At 54.9% G+C, this 7,852-nt stretch overlaps 1 pseudogene across 1 annotated transcript in view; it reads left to right on the plus strand.

Moving 5' to 3' along the window:
• LOC147086741 (caM kinase-like vesicle-associated protein) overlaps positions 1-7,852 on the plus strand; it is a 33,215-nt pseudogene that overhangs the window by 23,778 nt on the left and 1,585 nt on the right. The window contains exons 5-7 of the transcript XR_015075713.1: positions 1,761-1,899; positions 4,243-4,363; positions 7,251-7,326. The product of XR_015075713.1 is annotated as a caM kinase-like vesicle-associated protein (transcript). The remainder of the gene's footprint in view (positions 1-1,760; positions 1,900-4,242; positions 4,364-7,250; positions 7,327-7,852) is intronic.

Genomic DNA, 7,852 nt, shown 5'->3' on the forward strand with positions numbered 1-7,852 from the left:
CCCGCTACACCCCAACATCCATTGACCCTCCCGCTACACCCCAACATCCACTGACCCTCCCGCTACACCCCAACATCCATTGACCCTCCCGCTACACCCCAACATCCATTGACCCTCCCGCTACACCCCAACATCCATTGACCCTCCCGCTACACCCCAACATCCATTGACCCTCCCCCGCTACACCCCAACATCCATTGACCCTCCCGCTACACCCCAACATCCACTGACCCTCCCGCTACACCCCAACATCCATTGACCCTCCCGCTACACCCCAACATCCATTGACCCTCCCGCTACACCCCAACATCCATTGACCCTCCCGCTACACCCCAACATCCATTGACCCTCCCGCTACACCCCAACATCCATTGACCCTCCCGCTACACCCCAACATCCATTGACCCTCCCGCTACACCCCAACATCCATTGACCCTCCCGCTGCACCCCAACATCCATTGACCCTCCTCCCGTTACACCCCAACATCCATTGACCCTCCCGCTACACCCCAACATCCATTGACCCTCCCGCTACACCCCAACATCCATTGACCCTCCCGCTACACCCCAACATCCATTGACCCTCCTCCCGCTACACCCCAACATCCACTGACCCTCCCGCTACACCCCAACATCCATTGATCCTCCCGCTACACCCCAACATCCATTGATCCTCCCGCTACACCCCAACATCCATTGACCCTCCTCCCGCTACACCCCAACATCCATTGACCCTCCCCCCGCTACACCCCAACATCCACTGACCCTCCCGCTACACCCCAACATCCACTGACCCTCCCGCTACACCCCAACATCCATTGACCCTCCCGCTACACCCCAACATCCATTGACCCTCCCGCTACACCCCAACATCCACTGACCCTCCCGCTACACCCCAACATCCACTGACCCTCCCGCTACACCCCAACATCCATTGACCCTCCCGCTACACCCCAACATCCATTGACCCTCCTGCTACACCCCAACATCCATTGACCCTCCCGCTACACCCCAACATCCATTGACCCTCCCGCTACACCCCAACATCCATTGACCATCCCGCTACACCCCAACATCCATTGACCCTCCCGCTACACCCCAACATCCATTGACCCTCCCGCTACACCCCAACATCCATTGACCCCCCTCTTCCCCCCCACCATAATCCACAAATACGTTAGCCCGAAATCCTCGTCTTCACCGAGCTCTCCAGTCGCCCAGCTCCTCCACACCATTGTCCCCCCCTCCTCCTCTCCCCTCCAATCCCCTACCCTCCCCTCCTCCTCTCCTCCCTCCCCTCCCCTCCTCCTCTCCCCTCCCCTCCCCTCCTCCTCTCCCCTCCCCTCCCCTCCTCCTCTCCCCTCCCGTCCTCCTCTCCCCTCCATCCTCTCCTCCAATCCCCTTCACTGCTCTGCTCCCCTCGCTCCTCCTTTCCCTCCTCCCCCTTGCTCCTCCTCTCCTCCACTCCCCTCCCCTCCAATCCCCTCCTCCCCCTCGACCGCTCCACCTCGCCCCTCCCTCTCCTCCCCGTCCCTTCACCCCTCCCTCTACTCCCTTCCCTCCCCTCCTCCCCCCCTCCTCCTGCAACCCCCTCCTCTCCCTCCCCACCTACCCCTCCCCACTCCGCTCTTCCTCCCCTCTCCTTCCTCTACCCCTCCTCCTCTCCCTACCCATCCCCTCCGCACCTTCAGCCTCTTCCCCCTCCCTCCCCTCCCTCCCCCCTCCTCCTCCGACTGATTTTACTCCTTGTCCTTCCGCAGGGCGACAGGAGGCGATCTCTTCGATTGGATCCTCGATCAGGGCTCCTACACTGAGAGAGACGCCAGCAATGTGATCCGACAGGTGCTGGAGACAGTGTCCTACCTACACTCCCTCCACATTGTGCATCGTAACATCAAGGTAAAATCCACTGTGACACACAGCGAGATATCTGTACACTGACTGGTGCCTCTCAGTCCCTCTCTCTCAGGGAGATATCTGTACACTGACTGGTGTCTCTCAGTCCCTCTCTCTCAGGGAGATATCTGTACACTGGCTGGTGTCTCTCAGTCCCCCTCTCTCAGGGAGATATCTGTACACTGACTGGTGTCTCTCAGTCCCTCTCTCTCTCAGGGAGATATCTGTACACTGACTGGTGTCTCTCAGTCCCTCTCTCTCAGGGAGATATCTGTACACTGACTGGTGTCTCTCAGTCCTCTCTCTCAGGGAAATATCTGCACACTGACTGGTGTCTCTCAGTCCCTCTCTCTCAGGGAGATATCTGTACACTGACTGGTGTCACTCAGTCCCTCTCTCTCTCAGGGAGATATCTGTACACTGACTGGTGTCTCTCAGCCCCTCTCTCTCAGGGAGATATCTGTACACTGACTGGTGTCTCTCAGTCCCCTCTCTCACTCACGGAGATACCTGTACACTGACTGGTGTCTCTCAGTCCCTCTCCCTCAGGGAGATATCAGTACACTGACTGGTGTCTCTCAGGGAGATATCTGTACACTGACTGGTGTCTCTCAGTCCTCTCTCTCAGGGAGATATCTGCACACTGACTGGTGTCTCTCAGTCCCTCTCTCTCAGGGAGATATCTGTACACTGACTGGTGTCTCTCAGTCCCTCTCTCTCTCAGGGAGATATCTGCACACTGACTGGTGTCTCTCAGTCCCTCTCTCTCAGGGAGATATCTGTACACTGACTGGTGTCACTCAGTCCCTCTCTCTCTCAGGGAGATATCTGTACACTGACTGGTGTCTCTCAGCCCCTCTCTCTCAGGGAGATATCTGTACACTGACTGGTGTCTCTCAGTCCCCTCTCTCACTCACGGAGATACCTGTACACTGACTGGTGTCTCTCAGTCCCTCTCTCTCAGGGAGATATCTGTACACTGACTGGTGTCTCTCAGTCCCTCTCCCTCAGGGAGATATCAGTACACTGACTGGTGTCTCTCAGGGAGATATCTGTACACTGACTGGTGTCTCTCAGTCCTCCTCTCTCAGGGAGATATCTGTACACTGACTGGTGTCTCTCAATCCCTCTCTCTCAGGGAGATATCTGCACACTGACTGGTGTCTCTCAGTCCCTCTCTCTCAGGGAGATATCTGTACACTGACTGGTGTCTCTCAATCCCTCTCTCTCAGGGAGATATCTGTACACTGACTGGTGTCTCTCAGTCCCTCTCTCCCTCAGGGAGATATCTGTACGCTGACTGGTGTCTCTCAGTCCCCACTCTCTCAGGGAGATATCTGTACACTGACTGGTGTCTCTCAGTCCCTCTCTCTCAGGGAGATATCTGTACACTGACTGGTGTCTCTCAGTCCCTCTCTCTCAGGGAGATATCTGTACACTGACTGGTGTCTCTCAGTCCCTCTCTCTCAGGGAGATATCTGTACACTGACTGGTGTCTCTCAGTCCCTCTCTCTCAGGGAGATATCTGTACACTGACTAGTGTCTCTCAGTCCTCTCTCTCAGGGAGATATGTGTACACTGACTGGTGTCTCTCAGTCGCTCTCTCTCAGGGAGATATCTGTACACTGACTGGTGTCTCTCAGTCCCTCTCTCTCAGGGAGATATCTGTACACTGACTGGTGTCTCTCAGTCCCTCTCTCTCAGGGAGATATCTGTACACTGACTGGTGTCTCTCAGTCCCTCTCTCTCAGGGAGATATCTGTACACTGACTGGTGTCTCTCAGTCCCTCTCCGTCAGGGAGATATCTGTAAACTGACTGGTGTCTCTCAGTCCCTCTCTCTCAGGGAGATATCTGTACATTGACTGGTGTCTCTCAGTCCCTCTCCGTCAGGGAGATATCTGTACACTGACTGGTGTCTCTCAGTCCCTCTCTCTCAGGGAGATATCTGTAAACTGACTGGTGTCTCTCAGTCCCTCTCTCTCAGGGAGATATCTGTACACTGACTGGTGTCTCTCAGTCCCTCTCCGTCAGGGAGATATCTGTACATTGACTGGTGTCTCTCAGTCCCTCTCTCTCAGGGAGATATCTGTAAACTGACTGGTGTCTCTCAGTCCCTCTCTCTCAGGGAGATATCTGTACACTGACTGGTGTCTCTCAGTCCCCTCTCTCTCAGGGAGATATCTGTACACTGACTGGTGTCTCTCAGTCCCTCTCCGTCAGGGAGATGGTTGAATGTGCTGCTGACGTCCTACGAGGAGAGGGTGGAGCGACGGAGGTAACTGCGATGGGGGGGGAAATGAAATTGCGTTCTTGTCCCTCCCTCTCACCACCCTTTGCCTTACAGTTGGAGAATCTCATGTACTACAGCCAGCAGAACCCGTCAAAGGTGGTGATTGGAGACTTCCACCTATCGCGATTCGAGAGAGGTCCGATCTCCGAACCCTGCGGAACGCCAGAATATCTGGGTAAGCCCAGCCCCTCACCCTCCCTCACCGCGCACAGCAAGATCCCTCTCCCTGTTCAAGCACCCCAAACCCCCTTCTGATTCTGAAATATCTCTTACGTAGTCCGTAGAATTAATTCTTTCTCTGTTCCCTCTGTGATGAGTTGCTGGTGAGGTGAATGCGGTGTTGTCCCTGGTCTCTCTGGAGCCCCAGATCTGTCTGTTCATCAACAGGCAGAAACCGCAAACGCTGCGATTGACCTTGATTATAGAAATATAAAGTTCTACTGTGCCAGAAACATAGAAACATAGAAGATAGGAGCAGGAGTAGGCCATTCGGCCCCTCGAGCCTACATAAGAACATAAGAAATAGGAGCAGGAGTAGGCCAATCGGCCCCTCGAGCCTGCTCCGCCATTCAATAAGATCATGGCTGATCTGATCCTAACCGCCAATCTACTATCACAGAACTATCTCCCGAATCTAACAGCATTAGACACACGAAATAGAAGCAGGATCAGGCTACACGGCCCCTGGGCCCGCTCCGCTACCCACAGGGCCATGACCGATCCGAACCTAGACTCATGTCCAAATTCCTGCCCGCTCCCCGTAACCCTTTACTTCTAGGAAACTGTCTATTTCTGTTTTAAATTTATGTAATGATGTAGCTTCTATAGCTTTTTGGGGCAGCATATTCCATGGACCTACCACCCTCTGAGTGAAGTAGTTCCTCCTCATCTCAGTTTTGAAAGAGCAGCCCCTTATTCTAAGATTATGCCCCCTCGTTCTAGTTTCACCCTGCTCCGCCATTCAATGAGATCATGGCTGATCATCCAAATTCAGTACCCTGTCCCTGCTTTCTCCCCATATCCCTTGATCCCTTTAGCCTTAAGAAATATATCCAACTCCTTCTTGAATATATTTAATGAATTGGCCTGCACTGCCTTGTGTGGTAGAGAATTCCACAGGTTCACCACTCTCTGGGTGAAGAAATTCCTCCTCATCTCTGCCCTAAATGGCTTACCCCTTATCCTTAGACTGTGACCCCTGGTTCTGGACTCCCCCGCTGTCGGGAACAGCCTTCCTGCATCTAGTCTGTCTAGTCCTGTTAGAATTTTATAAGTTTCAATGAGATCCCCTCTCATTCTTCTAAACTCCAGCGAGTATAAGCCCAATCGACCCAATCTCTCCTCATACGTCATTCCTGCCATCCCAGGTATCAGTCTGGTGAATCTTCGCTGCACTCCCTCCATGGCAAGAACATCCTTCCTCAGATAAGGCGACCAAAACTGCACACAATACTCAAGGTGGGGTCTCACCAAGGCCCTGTACAACTGCAGCAAGACATCCTTGCTCCTGTGCTCAAACCCTCTCGCTACGAAGGCCAACATACCATTTGCCTTCTTAACCGCCTGCTGCACCTGCATGCTTACCTTCAGCGACTGGTGCACAAGGACACCCAGGTCTCGTTGCACTTCCCCTTCTCCCAATCTATTGCCATTCAGATAATAATCTGCCTTCCTGTTTTTGCCACCAAAGTGGATAACCTCGCATTTATCCACATTGCACTGCATCTGCCCAATCGCCCAACCTGTCCAAATCATCCTGGAGTTTCTCGGCATCCTCCTCACAGCACACACGCCCACCCAGCTTTGTGTCGTCTGCAAACTTGGAGATATTATATCTAGTTCCCTCGTCTAGATCATTAATATATATTGTGAATAGCTGGGGTCCTAGCACCGATCCCTGCGGTACCCCACTAGTCACTACCTGCCACTCAGAAAAAGACCCGTTTATTCCAACTCTTTGCTTCCTGTCTGCCAACCAGTTCTTTATCCAAGTCAGTACCTTACCCCCAATCCCTTCAGCATTGCTCCTGATGTGTGTCTCACCTCCTGACTCCCCAAAGCCTTTCCACCATCTACAAGGCACAAGTCAGGAGTGTGATGGAATACTCTCCACTTGCCTGGATGAGTTGCAGCTCCGACAACACTCGAGAAGCTCGACACCATCCAGGACAAAGCAGCCCGCTTGATCGGCACCCCGTCCACCACCTTAAACATTCACTCCCTCCACCACCGGCGCACCGTGGCTGCAGTGTGGACCATCTACAAGATGCACTGCAGCAACTCGCCAAGGCTTCTTCGGCAGCACCTCCCAAACCCGCGACCTCTTCCACCTAGAAGGACAAGGGCAGCAGGCGCACGGGAACACCACCACCTCCAAGTTCCCCTCCGAGTCACACACACCATCCCGACTTGGAAATATATCGGCCGTTCCTTCATCGTCGCTGGGTCAAAATCCTGGAACTCCCTCCCTAACAGCGCTGTGGGAGCACCTTCACCACACGGACTGCAGCGGTTCAAGAAGGCGGCTCACCACCACCTTCTCAAGGGCGACTAGTGATGGGCAATAAATGCTGGGCCTCGCCAGCGACGCCCACATCCCAGTGAATGAATTTTTTTAAAAAGCATACGGATCAGCAAAGGCCCTGGCTCCATCCTCGGTCTAGTGCTGCGCCGGGCCCGATCTCAGGCTGGGTGGGGGCGGAAAGGGGCTACAATCGGGCTTGGTCCTCCCTGGAGTTGGGGAGGGGGTTAAAATCAGACGGGAGTCGTTGCTCCTGATCACCGGCCAGCGACTCCCGCTGGGAATTGCGCGCGGACAGCGAGCGAGGGACAGGATCGGGCTCGGGTGTGATGCCCACCCAGGTCGAATTGCCGATTTATGCTGAGCGGGCTCGCACGTGAATAACTGCCTCGTTAGGGGCGGTCGGGGGGGGGGGGTTTCCGGCCTTCGGATGTTAGCTGCACCCCCCGCGAGCACAAACTGCTCGAGCTCTGATTCGAGTGGCGCGCCTACCCTCGTTCTGTCTCTCTTTCTCTTTCTCTCCTTTCCGTCTCTCTCGCAGCTCCCGAAGTCGTGGCCCGCCACAGGTACGGACGTCCCGTCGACTGCTGGGCTGTCGGAGTCATCATGTACATCCTGTGAGTACGCACGGGCGCCAGGGATTCGACCCCAGACACGCCCCGCCCCTCTCCTTCCCTCTGCTCCCTCCTTCCCCTCCTCCCTCTACCGGAGGCGCCGGACACTCTCTGGAGTACGGCAGTTCCACGGACGACGGACAGCCTCTGCCGCCTCGTCCGTTCCGTCGGCAGGATATTCGACTGCGGAGGCGGCGCGGGACAGTCCCTCCCCCGTTGTTCCCACACTGTTGTAATGTAGGAAACGTGGCAGCCAATTTCCGCACAGCAAGCTCCCACAAACAGCAATGTGCTCCTGGCCAAATCATCTGTGTTTAGTGATGTTGGTTGAGGGATAAATATTGGCCCCAGGACAGCAGAGAGAACTCCCCCTGGCTCTACTTCCAATAGTGGCCATGGGATCGTTTACGTCCAACTGAGAGAGCAGACGGGGCCTCGGTTTAACGTCTCATCTGAAAGACGGCACCTCTGATAGTGCGGCGCTCCCTCAGTACCGCCCCTCCGACAGTGCGGCGCTCCCTCAGTACTC

The sequence above is a fragment of the Somniosus microcephalus genome, unplaced genomic scaffold, assembly GCF_052327205.1.
Source record: "Somniosus microcephalus isolate GS21.2 unplaced genomic scaffold, FLI_Smic_1.0 unresolved_chr7, whole genome shotgun sequence".
Classification (NCBI taxonomy): Eukaryota; Metazoa; Chordata; class Chondrichthyes; order Squaliformes; family Somniosidae; genus Somniosus; species Somniosus microcephalus.